Here is a 17,897-nt window from a genome sequence, read left to right as displayed (position 1 = left end):
GTTGTAGCTGGGGCCTAATTTGACTTATGGATGATCCAGCCCTGGAAGGCAGAAATGGTCTGTCCAGGTGGCAACATATGACTGGCTGCCTGTAAGAGTGTCAGAGTAAAAACAGTAAAAGTAACAGATGGAAGAATCAATAGTAGTATTCTTTAATTGGCGTATTTGTTGTGTAGCCTAGTGCTACCGGCTTTGACTTTGTCCGCCCATTTTGCCGTATGTGGTGACTTGTTTACCCCCCAGCCCCCCCCCCCATTCTCCACTTATAGCTGTGTGTTGTCGTGGAAAATAAAAAGGCTTGTACTGAAAAGTACAAATGGCCCGCTCTTTTGAATAACGATTTACCAAGCACTCGGCGCTAAAGAAAGGAACAAACGTGCTGGGTCATTTCGATGCCATCTGCCAGGTCTCTCTCCATTGGATATGTATGTGTGTGCATTTGTGTAAGAGTAAGTGTTTGTGTGTGAGAGGTTATGTGTCTCTTAAATGGCTATGTGAGCTTGTGTCTGTGTGTCTATGTCTGTGTGTGAGTGTGTGTGTGTGTGTGAGTGTGTGTGTGTGCCTCCTTCTGTGTTCTGATGTTCTGTGTGAGGGCAGGGCAGAGCAGGTTTATTTACATCAAGTGAAACAAAAGAAAGTTACAGGGAGTGGCTTCACAACCACCAATCACAGAAATTACAATGGGCAGGGCTTATGTACAAACACAGCCATGTGCAGAGATGGCAGAAATGGCTGCCATCTTATCACTAACAAGTCTTTCAATGACTGTTAAAGCAATAATCACTGTAAATATCGATTATCAGTAAAACTTGACACTGGGAGACATTATGACTATTTAAACTAAAGAAAATGTCCACAATCAAAATTTCCACAACAGTCCCTCCTCTTTGTCATATGCTCCCATGTGTCCCTTGATGAATCTTCTTCTTCTTCTTCTTCCAAATAAACAGAACAGTTCTTCTCACGATAAAAACAATCCATTTCAAAAAGTTTATAAAAAGAAAAAGATAACGGGTAAAAACAATCCATCGAGAGGAAACGACACTTGGGTTCCGTTCTTCGGGAGATGACTTCAGAGGGAGGGCATGAGATGATGGGATGCGTTGACCAGCGGTCGGGCTGGAGTCCTTGGCGTCGGATGCAGGGGCGGAATCTTGGGGGCGTCTCGTCTCAGCAATCAGGACGAGGTCATCTGCTCGGGCTTTGGTGACTCGGTCGACCAGACAACAGGATCATATAGGAGGAATAGAAACAAGAACAACATAAGTATATATACTTCTATTTCCTTCAACCAAGATCCAATGGAGAACAAAAAAATCCCCAGAACCTCCCAAAGCATTAAAAGGATTCCAACCCTCATTAGCTATAGCTCTGGCTCTGCCTTGCAATGAAGTTACCTTATCCATATGGGCTTGGACCTTATCACTGCTATTGCTATGCCGGAACAGCAGTCTTCCCCTACAGAAACCCCCCTTGGAAGCTAACAGAAAATCTAGTACCATTTTCTCCTACAGTAAAAACACCCGGAGTTTCATTGGTGAGATGACTGCTATACCTGTCTTACAGGTTGTAGATCCTACAAATCTCGTTCCGGTGCCAAAACTAAAGTTAAAGCCCAGCCGTGGACTACCTGATTGTCCCGATACCCAAATTGTATTGACCAGAAAAGAACAGGAGCCAGAGCTAACATTAAAACTGAAACTGATGTTACCCTCTAGGAATGTGTCATTAAATTCGGTGCACACGTGTCTCTTGGTTGTCTTCATGATGATACGAACGTCTGCCATTGCTTGGGGTGTAATAGCTAGGTGGGGGTTTGGAGCACACCCAGCCATTAGACCTGTTTGCCATCTTGGCCAGCTGAAAATGCATTACCCTTGCTAAAACACACTTGCTAAATATGTAAATAAAAAACGATACTCCTCATTATCATTCTTGGATGGAGTTGAGCAGCTTTTTGCAGTGGTTGGCATGGATCCAGAACCTCAAGGAAGTCGGCGTTGTCAGCTGAACCTGGTAATTCCTCCGCTCCAATCCCGTCCCTTGACGTTTACTCAGTCACCTGCTTGGACAGAATGTACACCGGTTATCGTGTCAGGGTCCGGGAGAGACTCCCGAACCCTATGATGGACCTTTTGGAGCTCCCGTTGCCCGGACTGCACCCACCCCGTCAGCTGGGAATGTAAAAATGACAGCTGCTGAGGAATGCACAATCCAGGCTCTGGTTGACTCCCGAACAAAACTTTGTAGGGTGATAACCCATGGGACATTCCTGTTGGGGTAAAGAGCAATGAGAAAACATTCGAGCCGTGGCTCTTTCTATTTAGCCGTTCAACCTTACCGCTAATCCCTGAAGCGCCGTACATACCTCTAAAAAGATCTGACCAGTGAAGTGTGATCCGCGATCTGACTCGATCGTTCCAGGCAGCCCCCTCGCGACAAACTATCTCAGACAGGATCTTTTTCGTGGTGGCAGTGGCAATGGCATTGTGCACTGACCAAGCCTCTGGACACCCAGAAAACATATCCGGACAGACCAAGACACGCTCGTTCCCCGGCAAAGTGATATAGTCTATCTGAGTGCGCTAAAAGGGATATTCCGGTTTGGGTGGGTGCCTTCTCGGCTGCGGTAGTAAAGCCAGGGCCAATCCAATGCTCCTCCACCTATGCACACATAACCATCTTTGACTGGTGCCCAAGGTAATGAGTCGAGTGGGCCATCATTGGAAAAAGGGATCTGGGTAAACACCATTTACCATCAAGACCCCAGATGTCATCTGGACCCTGTGTAGTCCCCAAAACCATCCATCTCCTCTTTTCCTGCACTTCCGCTTGGGACTGCAGCTTCTTCAGAGGGGATGGCTAGCATCAGGGCCTCTGTCACAGGGCTCAGAGCACCTTCCTTAGCAGCTCTATCTGCCAAGGCATTTCCATTGGCTTCCATAGTCGTCTCAGTAGTATGAGCCTTTCCCTTCAGAATGGTTATCACGTGTGGCAAGCAAAAGGCAATGAACAGCTCTATTAACCCCGCACGTTTCACCGACCTCCCTAAACTAGTCAAGAACCCTCTTGCCTTCCAGACAGGACCACAATCATGTGCTAGTCCAAAAAGCGTATCTCGAATCTGTATAGAAATTGATCCCCTGATCTCTATGTCTTACCATCTGGGGTGTAGTACCTGGAACCATCGACAAAAAGGTTAGCAACTGGAATGGGGGTCTCATTCACTGGACTGACAGCCGCTGATTGCCACTCCATCAAAGAAAGACAATCATGTTGTCCCTACTAAAGTTGCAAATTGATGAGAGAGAGAGAGAGAGAGAGAGAGAGAGAGAGAGAGAGAGAGAGAGAGAGAGAAAGAAAAAGAAAGAGAGCAAGATAAAGTTTTGAAAATTACCATTTTTCTGCACGGCCTTCTCCCCCCTTCTCTTCATCCTTAACAGGAAGAAGAGACGCAGGGTTCCAAAATAGTGCATCGTTTAAGGTTACGAGGACTTTGGGGGTCCTTCAATGTCTGTATTCTCTGAGTAGTTAGATGTTGGGTACCTAGAGAAATGCAAAGACCTAAAAAAAAACAAGCTTCTCCTTGCAAAGCTGGCCTAGCCTGCAATAGAGAGGTTCAGTCACTGACACTGTCTGGCCTGAGAGACCTACAGTGGGAGTTGTCTTCCCTGGAAGGGGAACCTTGCCTCTAGGTTTTTGAGATCTTAAAACCGTGTTGGCTGCATCGGTGTCAGCGAGGCAAGGGAGGGGCTATTTTAGTTCCTCTAGGATGTGAGCTGACACCGGTTTATCAACGCCTTATGATAAGTCATAGTCGTTTCTGACCATACCTACCTTGAATTTTCTGGATTCTCCGGAATAAATTGCCACTTACCCCACGGACCAGCCGGGTTGGTAGGACAATTATGCCTGATGTACCCTGACTTTCCACATCCATAGCAGACCTGTTAAAAGAACTTCTAGTTTGCCACAGAGTTAGAAGGAAAGGGTTCAGCTGTCATGACAGGCTGTTGAGAGATAGAGACACTGTGAGGTGGGAGGGCGTTACCAGTACCAAAGTCTGCACTGTGAACTGAAGAAAACGGAGATTAAAGTGCAGAGACAGTGACAGGTTCAGGGTCAGCGGATCTGGCTCGTCTTACTAAAGTTAGCCCAGGAAGAGCTTTGTATCGGTTTGTTGGTACCTCAGGCCAATAAGAAGTGGGACTTTTAAGGCAGGTATGGGGTATAAGATAAAGTACAAGCAAAAATTGCTAATAGTAACTAAATAATAATAATTTAGTCCACCCCCACTAAAAAAAGCCATACCTTACAGTCAATACTTAAGGATTAAAAGGAATTGCACCAAAAAAGAAATATACAAAAAAGAAGCTGATGCACTCACCACAAGACTGATGGAAAGGGGTTACACCAAAACCTCACTAAGGAAAGCCTACAACAAGGCCAACTCCAAGGAAAGACAAGAGTTACTATTTAAAAAACCATCCCAGGACCCCAAACAACCCGACCAAAAAACGCGAATCATTTTAAGATACACCAACGAAAATAAAAAAATCAAAGCAATTTTGGAAAAACATTGGGCAATTCTGAAAGAGGACCCAACAGTGAAAGACTTCCTCACAGACCACCCGCCAATCACGTACAGAAAGGCAGGATCTGTCAAACAAGGACTAGTTCATAGCGACTTTAAAGAAGGTTCACGCAAAGACCCATGCAAGACAAAAGGCACATACCCATGTGGGTCATGTGACCAATGCAAAGTCATAAGAAAATGCACTAAAACCACTCTACCGAATGGAGAAACTTTTGAACCCAAACACTTCACCAATTGTTGGACTAAAGGCGTGGTGTATATGATGAGATGCGAATGTAACGCATTCTACATAGGTAAGACAAGACAGGAATTCGGAAAGAGGATCAACAAACACGTAAATTCAATGGAAATGTGCAATTTCCATCTACCATTGGGTCGACACGTGGCCTATAAACACGCCCATAAGATGCCAAAAATATCGTTCATGGCCCTAGAACGGATCCACATCCCGAGGAGGGGGGGTGATTGGAACAAAACCCTGCTTCAATTAGAGATGAGATGGATAAAACGTCTCAACGCAACCACCTTTCCAGGCCTAAATGAAGCAGAAAGCTATGCCCCCTTTTTAGAAGGTTTCTCATCAGGGAAAACTGATTAGAATAAAAAACCTTCATCAAAAAATGAAAAAATCATAAAACTGTGAGAAAGTCCATTCACAAAAACTCTTGTTCAAAAAACATCAGCCACACAAATACAATGAAGCAATCATTGACACACCCCATACTTATAATCATCCTCCATTTACACCATCCAATCCATTCACAAAAAAACTCGTCTAAAGATGTATATATATATATATATACACCTTATATCTTTTATCAAAAACACGAATTGAAGATGCGGAATTCCCTCCCTTTTTAGATTCCATAAGCTTTGAGAAGACCGACCTGACAGACTTTCCCCACTCTTTTCCAATGGGGATATAACCGGAAAATTCCCCCTCCTTTCCCTTTAAACCTGACTATTCATTACACTGCTATTAAAACTGCTAATAATTTCATGGAATGTTCTCCCCTGTTTTTTCCTTTTTATACCTCTTGTTTGCAAATTATAATGCACTTATGCCTTGTACTGAATCCTTGTTGAAGAAATCTCCACATACTTTTAGCACACCCGGCACGGTAAGCCCCTGGGGGGATCTCTCACTGTTTTCCCTCCCAGGGGCTTTTTACAGGCACAACGTAACAGCCAGCGACATCGGCGCCTCAGACTCTGCCAGTCTGTGACCTGTGTCCTCTCCGTGTCGGCGGCCGCGCCAGTGAGCAACAGCGGTGGAAACTGGAAGCGCACTCGTCCATAGGACGCAGGCGCACCAGAGACACACACCAGCTGTATGTAATCTGGTTTCAGACGTGCGGCGCTCACAGCGCATGCGCGAGTCTGATAAAAGGCCGGGGAACCTCTGCCTCTCTCATTCCACAACTGAATGGGGACGAGAGAGGACCAAGAGCGGCGCACAAGAAAAATTGTAAGTTTTGAAACACCACCCTTACCACTTACTCCACCCTGAAAAGGAGATACATTACTGAAGGAGTCTTTTCTCCTTCCTTTTAAGTGTGACCCAGCTGGAAACCGCATGGGACAACACTTGTTGCAAAGTGATAATGAAGGTAAAACAAACCCAAAATGTTATATACTGTATATACTGCATTATTGCATCATAGATATAAAATCTTCCTATACATGTACCTGTCTTATATAGAACTGTACCATTTAAAGGCACAAGGATACCCTTGCCCAGAACCGGTTTCACACACACCGGAATCAAAACTAACCACCAGGGGAGATTCATATGATCTACCCCAGATATGAGACACAGCCCATGTAAGTTCAACTACACACCTGTAGAACCACTATCAACTTTGTAGCTGTATCTCATAAATATATATACACGTATAATTTTTCAGGAAACCGCATGGTTCTCGCTGTGCTAAAGAGGGAGCCATTTCAACACAAAAGGATTCAAAGAAAACAACATGTATGTACTACTTTTGAAAAATTCACCACTATTATTTAATTTTTTAAAAAAGTGGTGATACTTATATTTAATAAAAACCTGCATTTTATCAACAGAAATAGTGACAATCAACCTTGAAAAAGGCCCAATTAAAGGCCGAAACGCGTAGGATATAGGAGACACCTCTGATCTGAACCACCCAAGCTTAACAGCAGGAACAGACAGAGATATACCCTCAAAAGTCACTATTTCTCACATGTCACTAACCCTCCTTCTATTACACAACTTCACAAGGGTCTATAACCCTTTCACGCAACTGTACTTCACTGTACATATGTTTTAAGAATTAAACATTTATTATTATTATCATTATTATTATTTAGTTACTATTAGCAATTAGGGACGACGGCAAACCCAACTATACATAGGGTCATAGAGATCAAAAAACCCCCTCTACAGCCCAGGAAGAGCTTTCTCCACTTCTCTCACCAGATCGCTGGACTCGGCTATCTCATCAGGCCAAGTGTACATAATGCGGTTCTTCCGGACTGAACCCGCCTCATGCACGACTTGCTGATTGACCATAATAGATCTCTGAAGCCACAATTGCGCTACACTTAGCATCTCTGTTGCCTGGAGCCTAGTTCTGAATTCAAAAACGAACTCCTCCCATCTCCAGACATCAAAAACACCTTCCAAAAAGGGATGTACCAACTGTTTCCCTTGGTTATTCCCCTTCCTGAGGGGTCTTTTTGGCTAGCCTGGGGGACCTGTGTTACCCCCCATTGCATGGATAAACCATTAACCATGACGATTCGAATCGCTTTCTTTGCACCTGGTTTAGGAGCAACACTGTCAGGTGCCAACTTTAACAGTGTTGGCCTGCTTCCGGACTCACGCGCCGGTCAGCTAGAAGACGTCAACCCGGTGGCTTCGTACGGCTATACAGCTCATCAACCCCCACACATACCCCAACTTCCGGTTATCTTACACGGCCTAATATGGGGCGGGTTTCGGTATCTACTCCTCACACGTTGAAGGCTGAAACAAGCGTGTCGCAATCACCCGTTTCACATAGACGGCTCAAAGTACACACGTTCGTTTCGACCTAACCCGTGCAGCCAAACAACCCCCGAAAGTACAATGAAAGTCCTCCCTATACAAACCTTGGCTTCAGTCTATTCCTGGATGTTGCATTAGAAATTAAATTGAGATGCCGGTTACTGATTGCACACTGGAAGATATAACCTCTCTACCTAAAATCCAACCTGCAGTACCGAAAACTACCTCTGTGAGAAACCACCGCTCAGTACAAAACAACCCTGAAAAACTGAATCCAATATCAGTCACTCCACAATGTACTCTTATCATTGGAAAAAACTTAGTTACAACAAAAATGAGACAAAATACACCACAAAAACAGCTTAACCAAAAACTTACAACACAAAAAAATAAATAAATAGTTACCCCTGAAAAACAGACAAAAACACAAAAAACAAAAACTGATGGGTTGGATATGTATATATCTGTGCTAAATATGAACAAAAAGATGAACAAAGCTAGCTAGAAAAACAACTGCCTAGATGCCAGATTTCAATTAAAATGAAAAAAACATTACTTTTAAACTGAAATACAGTGCAAAAATAACATCACAAAGTTGCCATTTAAAACTACCAAAAAAGAGAAAAATGTTTTAAAGCTCAAAATAGCATTTCAGCCACATGAGTCTCAACTCCATTTAACAAAATAGCTGCCAAGCACATGGTCCACACAAAGGAAATGACATCACAAAATGGCTGCCATCCGAGCACATGGCCCACACAAAGGAAATGACATCACAAAATGGCTGCCATCCGAGCACATGGTCCACACAAAGGAAATTACATCATAACCACATGGACAAAATGGCTGCCATCCGAGCACATGGCCCACACAAAAGAGTTGCACAAAACAAAGAGTTTAAGCAACCATGTGCTTCTTTGTACACAACAACAAAAATATATACAAAAGACAAGAAAAACAGGTTTTTACAGGATCAGCTGTATTTCAGAGACAATAGCTATCCTGGTGGAATGCTGATTTTAGAAACTCAGTCCAAAACTGTCTGCTCTATGCTCAATTCAAACAACAGAGTCCAAAGCAAAAACCCAGTTTCACTAATAAAGGAGTTCCCGCCAAAAACCAATCCAGCACACACCAACCAATCTGCCCCCACAAACCAAAATCGATCGATAATATATTGTTATCTCATCGAACGAAGCTGATATTACAACAGATGTTACAAGGCAATATTTAACACATATATCACAACCCCAGGATGTATTAACTGAGAACGTAACAGACCTGATCCCTAGCCACAAATATTAATACAAATAACCCCATCGTTATATAAAAGAGCGAATGCTGCAAATGAAAAGGTTCTTTTGCTAAGCTTTTGTTTCTAACTTCCACAGCGGACAAAGAAAGTAAGCCTTGGTTTAGAACAACAAATTTTCAAAAAACTGAAATGAAGTGTCTTACCACAAAAGCCGGCTTTTTTGTTGTAACAAACTGGACTCACTTCCCTCCTGTTTTCCGCTGTGAAGCTAGGAACGATGTGTTAGGGCTACCAAGCTCGCCATTATTGTCGTGGAAAATAAAAAGGCTTGTACTGAAAAGTACAAATGGCCCGCTCTTTTGAATAACGATTTACCAAGCACTCGGCGATAAAGAAAGGAACAAACGTGCTGGGTCATTTCGATGCCATCTGCCAGGTCTCTCTCCATTGGATATGAATGTGTGTGCATTTGTGTAAGAGTAAGTGTTTGTGTGTGAGAGGTTATGTGTCTCTTAAATGGCTATGTGAGCTTGTGTCTGTGTGTCTATGTCTGTGTGTGAGTGTGTGTGTGTGAGTGTGTGTGTGTGCCTCCTTCTGTGTTCTGATGTTCTGTGTGAGGGCAGGGCAGAGCAGGTTTATTTACATCAAGTGAAACAAAAGAAAGTTACAGGGAGTGGCTTCACAACCACCAATCACAGAAAGTACAATGGGCAGGGCTTATGTACAAACACAGCCATGTGCAGAGATGGCAGAAATGGCTGCCATCTTATCACTAACAAGTCTTTCAATGACTGTTAAAGCAATAATCACTGTAAATATCGATTATCAGTAAAACTTGACACTGGGAGACATTATGACTATTTAAACTAAAGAAAATGTCCACAATCAAAATTTCCACAACAGTGTGCAGCCAGAAGAGAGAGAGATGCAGATATTGATGCATGCTCTCCTCTCAGTTGTATGGATGACTGCAGGCTGAGCATCTGTCAGTGTGCTAGTTCAATCACTTGCTCACCCCCCCCCCCCCCTCAGGACATGTGTAGCGTAGGCTCTCTATACTTTCCTCTAGCTCTTTTCTCCCCCCTCCCAATAGATCTAATGGACCAGATCCTATTAGATGGCATGGAAGAAAGCGCCAAAGGAAGCACCTGAGCAGACTCACTGGGAATATGCCATGGCTTATGGGAAGTGTAGTTCTTAAAGGGGCACTGCACCATACTTGCTATGGAGGATGATGGTTGGCAAACTATAGGAGCCACAATTTCCTGTTATGAGAGAAGGAGAGCTTGACTGTTTATTCCTGGGCAAGATCAGCCCAGAGAGAGCAGTCCAGGGAAGAGAACTATTGTACAGACCTGTTGTCTGGGTCTGTGCCTCACATCCAAGGGACTGGAGCCATTAAAGAGGACCTAAGAGGACCTGCTGCTGTGCCTGTTCCCCCACACCTGGGAGAGGGGACAGACCTGTACCTGAGCCTGCTAGTGTTGCCTTCACAGACTAATTTAGAGAGCGAGAGAGTCACTGCATGACCAGAATCCAAGCTGAGAGACTGTGGCCTTTGTGAGAATCTTGGACTTGATCTCTGGGAAACACTGATCGCTAAGCCATTGGGACCTTAATAACCACCTGCCAGCAAGCGTTGAGCTGTCCTACTTAGCAACCAATCTCCTATCATCCAACCACACTATAGGGACAGTGTACCACCTAAAGAAGGGCCCCACCAAAATCTGGCCAACATTGAATATCAGATGCCAGGGACTTTCAGATAAGTACAGGGGTACCCCATGCACTTGAGGAGCATACACCCATCCATTGTTGGAGTTGTATGCACAAGATGTACACCAGTACCCTTTTTGATTCATCTGATTGGGGTTGTTTAGAGACTCTAGTTACCTGATTCCAGGTTCACCATTTAAAGCACTCCTAACTCTATGTAACCACATATTTATTGATATACCCTATGTTTGTTTGCATTGCTCTTATAAATGTAATTAATTTACCTTCACGTTGCTGTGGTCTAATTTCTGTGCAGTATTATTTGAGTGGTGGTTTATGAACTGTTAAGTCCACAGGTGTAAATGGCTTTAGTATATGACCAAGTGTGTCAGTGGGACTGAGCAATTAAAAAAGTTGTGGGAGAACAGAGGACCCATCATCACCAGCGGCTTCTGCGGAGGTAAATGCTACACTTGGATATTTAAGATTTTTATTAACAAATTCAAAATAAAAATTCTGCTACTTTAAGGAAAAATGTAAGGAGCATAGTGACTGTATTGCATATGAATAAAATAGCTGTTTTAAAACTTATCAGCTTAAAACAAAAAACTAAAAATGTTCCACAGTTATGTCCCCTAGCAAAAAAAAAAAAAAGTGACATTTAACTGTCCACATTTAAAGGTCACTGGTTTTGGAGTTTGTGCTAGTTATGTGTGGTAAACAAAGATAGTATAAACTGAACGGAAAGTCACCATATCTGATTACGTTGGGGAAAAGTTTGGAGGCTACTACTGTGACAGCTGTGACAAGTCTGGGACTATCTCCAAGTCTTGGAAATTTCAACATCATTAAAGTGAGAGTATAATATTATTGGTGAATTGTATTTTCTTTAGAAAGTTTACCTGTTTCTAAATGGATGTTATGCATTAAGGTAAAAAACGTTTTAGCTTTAGGACCACTTTAAGTGAATAACATTGATTATCTCATTACAATGACACCTGAAAGTCCACAGGATATATTAGGCAACACGTAAACATGTTATCCCTGCAGATGATGTAATGAAAGCATAAACAATGGGCATTTAAGGCTCCATTCACATGTAGGCGTTTTGGGGCGCTTTTGGGGAGTTTTTCTGCTCTAGGATCAGCTCTCAAAACGCCCAACAAGACAAATCCTATTCATTTCAATGGCCCCTGTTCACATCTGAGCGTTTTGACGCTGTGAGCAAAACGCCCAACGCTCAAAAAAGTACATGAGCTTCTTTTTGGGCAGATTACAGGCATTTTCCATTGGTCTCTATTCAATCAAAAACGCCTGCACAAAAAACGCCTGTAAAAACGCCTGTAAATCACGGTAAAAATTGCGGTAAAATCGCTGTAAAAAAACGCGCGAAAACGCTACGCTCAAGTGTGAATGTAGCCTAAGTTTGTTGTGTATGGGACTGCGCAGCTGCAGACTGGTCAGGGTGCCCATGCTGACCCGTGTCCACAGCTAAAAGCCCCTACAATGGGCACCTGAGCATCAGAAATGGACCACGGAGCAATGAAAGAAGGTGGCCTGGTCTGATGAATCACGTTTTCTTATACATTATATGGATGGCCAGGCGTGTGTATATCACTCACCTGGGAAAGAGATGGCACTAGGATGCAGTATGGGAAGAAGGCAAGCCGGTGGAGGCAGTGTGATGCTTTGGGCAATGTTCTGCTGGGAAACCACGGGTTTTCCCTGCTATTCATGTGGATGTTACCTGACACGTACCACCTACCTAAACATTGTTGCTGACCTTGTTGCTGACCAAGTAAACACCTTCATGGAAACGGTATTCCCTGATGGAAGTGGCCTCTTTCAACAGAATAATGTGCCCTGCCACACTGCAAACATGATTCAAGAATGGTCTGAGGAACACAACAGTGTTGATTTGGCCTCCAAATTCTCCAGATCTCAATCCAATGGAGCATGTGTGGGATGTGCTGGAAAGTCAGATCCATGGAAGCCCCACCTTCTTTCTTAAAGGACTTGAAGGATGCACTACTGACAACTTTGTGCCAGATACCACAACATACTTTCGGAGGTCTAGTGAGATCCATGCCTTGACAGGTCAGTGCTCTTTTGGTGGTAAGAAGGACTGTTTTGGTGGCAAAAGGGAACCTACTCAATATTAGTTGTGTGGTCATAAAGTTATGGCTGATCAGCAGGGCTTTATTTCTCAGAGAATAGGTGCAGGAACTCCCACTTTCGGGGTTACCCCTTGTCTCCGCCCCCTACCTACCTCCGAGCACTGTTCCTAGGTTCCACCCTCTACCCACCTCCCAGTACTGCCCCTTTTAGAGAATACAGAATCAAGTATCATTTGTGGTACTAGGTAATTTGTATGGGATTTGTTCATGATAACAAGAAAAGCAGTAAAATAACAAGAAAGGACCCCCCAGAAACAGTAGATCCCACCAGCAACAATGGACCATCCACAACAAAATACCCCCAGACAACAATAGACCCTCAGCAGCAACAACAGATCTTCCCACAGACAGCATCAATAGACCCTCCAGCAGCCATTTACAATAGAAGGTTCCCTCAACAGTAGATCCCTCTCAGCAACAACTGACCCCCCCAAGCAACATAAGACCAACCCCAGCAACAATAGACCCTCTCTGTAAAAATAGATCCCTTCCGGAGACAATAGGTCCCCCAGGAGCAGCAGTAGATCTCCCCGGCAACAATAACCCCCCCCCCCGCAAAAATATATCACCTCCAGCAACAATAGATCCCCACCAGCCAGCATCAAAAGACACCCGCAGCAAAGCCCAGAACCCCTTGCCATTACATACATTCAGTGCTGGAGGTGCCGGAACTGCGTTCCCCCGCGTTCCCGCTGAAAAAAAGCCCCGCTGATCAGTGTATGTAAATGGTATCAACTTACTAGAAAAAATCAAGGAAGTTTAAAGCCTAAGTTTAATTTGAACAAAATCAGCAAGGGAATGTACTTACATGTAATGAGATGTGTGCCTTGTGGTGGTTGCTCTCTTAGTTGAAATCTGAAGCCCTCTGCCCACCCCCATACCCTTTCAGTGGTAATCGTTGGTGATGCAGGGGTTAAAAGTCACAGTCACTCATCAAGAGGGCAAACTATGTCCTCCCTTCCTCCATTTATGGATGCTGTCCTTCCAACGATGAAAAGCTCTCTATTTTGGAGGAGGTGGATCTTTCATTCATCCCCTTACCCTCCAGTCATAGAGCAAAAAGATGCATGTACAAAGTACCGATGATCTGCCAGGAATCCAGTGAGCTCCTAATTTCGTCTAGTGAGCTGACAAGGTTACCTTTGCTGCAATGAGCCTCCAAACAGTAACATCAGCTCTACCTAAGTTCATCTCTGTTGCACTACAGAGCACCCCCTTTTTCCTATGTACAGAGATGAGCGGAGGGGGAAGTGGTCTCTAGTTAAGTAATAGAGAACTCAGGAAGAGCTTACTTTAGTGCAACAGATTCAAATAAAGGAGTGTTGGTGGAGAATTTTCAAAATTCTTGATTTTGTGTATTTCAAATAAAGATATAAAGATAGCTCATTAGCAGTCAGGGGGAGCAAGACGTCACTGGCCCAGATTATCAATGGAATAAATGCTGCTGTAACTGTTTTTGCTCATGAAGCAACTGAGCCCATTCTGAAACATGTTTAAACAATGCTTTGTTTGAAGTTCAAACACATGTTCTGCCTGCGTCATATTGGCCTCATGGAAGTTATATCCAAGATTGTCTACATCTGACTGCCATTAACAAGCCATACCAGGGGAACCTGCCAACAGGAGTGAACTGAAGCTCCACATTACAAGCATATTAGCTGTTTTACACATACAGTATGTGCATAACTGCCATCCTATAAGGAAAAAAGTTGTGAGGAGCTATAGATTGGAGAATCATCTACCAGCTAACTCCGCACAAAAAAGAAGGACTGGACTTTCTAAGGCACACCATGGAATGAATCATTGCGACTCACAATTAGTAAAATGTATAATGTTTATTCAAAACAATTAAAAATGAGCACAGAACAGACAATCCTCATTTATGACATACATAGCACAAGAACAAAACAATGAGACAATATTAAAATGAGTAACCTAGGACTATTTCTAACCCAAATGATCACAGGGGATCGGTGGGAGAAATGTGTAGGTTATTGCTAACAAAGTTACAATATCATAATAAATTGTATATTGCATTATCCTATCTGATCTGTAAGTCTACGCGTTTCGCAGCATGCTTCTTCAGGACCAAATTTGTATCAGAGATTTCTTAAACATAAGCAAAATATGAATTAGTAACATACAAACTGTATTAACATTGGGTTAGAAATAGTCCTAGGTTACTCATTTTAATATTGTCTCATTGTTTTGTTCTTGTGTTATGTATGTCATAAATGAGGATTGTCTGTTCTGTCCTCATTTTTAATTGTTTTGAATAAACATTATACATTTTACTAATTGTGAGTCGCAATGATTCATTCCATGGTGTGCCTTAGAAAGTCCAGTCCTTCTTTTTTGTGCGGAGTTAGCTGGTAAATGATTCTCCAATCTATAGCTCCTCACAAATTTTTTCCTCTCAATTTTTTGGATGATGGCACTTTTTGGGTAGTTCAATTTCTTCTGCCATCCTATAAGGTTAGCATAACAATATCTAAACCCTGGCCTTCTTTCGTACTCAGATGATTACTGGTAGAATCACTTAAATCCTTGGGACATTTATAGTATGTGCTTTGAGGAGAAGAGAGCACTATAGGTGTAGATTAAAACCTAGTTAGTGTTTTTAGTCAAAGAAGTATCAGCAATTTTCCAATAGATTTTGAGGGCTTCACCAGTCCCACTTCATCAGGGCTTATGAAGATACTACGAAGGAAAGAAATTGGACCAAAGCAGGTTTTCTTGAAAAAAAATTATGTTGACACGCAGTGCCTTGTTCAGGTTGCTGTTCTAACACATTTAAGTGCAGTGATTTCATATATGTGATGTCATTATATATTCACACTATAACATAGGCCCCATATGTGATATCAATGTTTAATCATACACTTCAGTTGCTTGAGTGTACCTCAGGCCCTGCACTGTTTTTATTTCAGGGCCCTCTTCCCCAGGAGTGCTGTTACGCTCACTGCTCAAAGTACCCTGAAAGCATCAAGTAAAGCAACAAGTATTATTATTTGTTTCAAATACTGGAATGTAGCAGTCCAATAGCAGGACATTATGCTTTGTATGTATATGTCTCAGTGGTAAAATGCCCCTTTTTTGAATAGAAGAGCCATGCAAAGTAACTCCTATATGACTCTTGGCACAGCTGGCCACGAGACATAATGGAGTTATTAAAAAGGAATGATATGCATGGCTCATTATAGTAAAATGAGGAACCCTATTTTTGGGATATGTGATGGAAATTAGGTGACTGTAGCTGTTTTAGTACACTTGCAACAAGAACAATTGAGTACTGTCCATGATACTTTTTTATTTTCACTAACATCCAAATTTTCAGGACAAGCTTTTGAGGTGTTCCCCTGCTTGGACCTTGAAGAAAAGGGAACACCCCGAAAGCTTGTCCTGAAAATTTGGATGTTAGTGCAAATGAAAAAAGTATCACGGACAGGAAACAGTTAATCTTGATGGAAACGAGACACCTAATTTTTAAAGAAGGATCTACTGTGCTTTCTTGGTTCCTTTTGGCCCATCTCATCATAAACTGTCTGGTTATACTTTAATTTAGGGGTCCTCAAACTTTTTAACCAGGGGGCCAGTTCACGGTTCCTCAGACACTGTTGGGGGCCGGACTATAGTTTGAAAAAAATATGAACGAAGTCCAATGTGCATATTTTATTTGTAGTGCACAAAAAAAAAAACAGGAAAAACAATACAATATTTATTGTTTTATTTATATATATATATATGACCACAGCGTGCCCCCTTTCAATGCAGAGTGACTACAGCGTGCCCCCTTTCAATGCAGAGTGACCACAGCGTGCCCCCTTTCAATGCAGAGTGACCACAGCGTGCCCCCATCAATGCAGAGTGACCACAGCATGCCCCCATCAATGCAGAGTGACCACAGCTTGCCCCCTTTCAATGCAGAGTGACCAAAGCGTGCCCCCTTTCAATGCAGAGTGACCACAGCGTGCCCTCTTTCAATGCAGAATGACCACAGCATGCCCCCTTTCAATGCAGACTGACCACAGCGTGCCGTGCCCCCTTTGATGCAGAGACCAGTGCACTTACCTGCAGCGGCGGCTTCTCCTCAGTCCCCCGCGTCTCCTCGAGTCCTCCCGCCTCCTCCTCGGCCAATGGCATGGGTTCGCCTTTCGGCCAATCAGGAAACGGGTCTCGGACCTGCTTCCTGATTGGCCAGGAGGAGGATCCATGTGACAATAGCGAATTTTCATTCGTTATTGCCACACAAATGGGTGGGCTAGGGCGCAGTGCTCTGCGCCCCTGGTCCACCCTTTTCTGAAGCCTATTAGAGCTTCAGTGAGTGACAGGCAGTCAGCCCTATGCCGATTGAGTCTTGGAGTCCCGTGGCCGCTGTTGTGCCCGGCAAACAACATGAATGATACATCCCGGCTGGCGGGCCGGGTTCAGGACCCTAGTGGGCCACACGCGGCCCGCGGGCCGTAGTTTGAGGACCCCTGCTTAATTTATGCAATAGCCACTTGTCTAAGCTACCACAACACAAAGCTGCACCCTGCTTAGATAAGCAGTAATATACTGAACCTGTCACATGACCCTGAGGCATTAGGCAGGCCATACATGGGTTGCAGGAAAGAAATTTGCACCATTTCCCCATCAACACAGACAGTGCTGACAGGGGAATCCCTCCTGCTGTGCAATTGTCTGCTCCCGCCTCCCACCCTCCTACCCGGAGAAGGCAGTGATTAATCACAAGAGTGCAGCAGGCTGGTAGTACCCAAGTTGATTGATCGATCAACTTGCTACATTCAGCCCGCCCATTAACAGTTCAAATCTCGGCCAGTTCCTGTATGGCCGGCCTTTCCTATATATAAAATTCAAAGAAGGATACTTGAATTTAAACATTTTTTTTTTAAAGGTTTTGCAAAGATAAATAAAACACAGGTAAACGTTTATTCCATGCTCCATGCCTTCTTTAGAATAGAGCATATAGAACAAATACATTGCAGGTATCAGGGCATATAGAGCTTTCAATTGTGGTCTGGATTTGAAAAAACATCATATTGTAGAATTTCTGGGTACAACTCACTCAATATTAACAACAATACCTCGAAACATGGTGCTTATGGTTTGTTGAAGTTGGTCTTTAGCCAC

The sequence above is a fragment of the Pelophylax lessonae genome (genome assembly GCF_965119305.1).
Source record: "Pelophylax lessonae genome assembly, chromosome: 11".
Classification (NCBI taxonomy): Eukaryota; Metazoa; Chordata; class Amphibia; order Anura; family Ranidae; genus Pelophylax; species Pelophylax lessonae.
Note: the sequence above shows the minus strand (reverse complement) of the source record.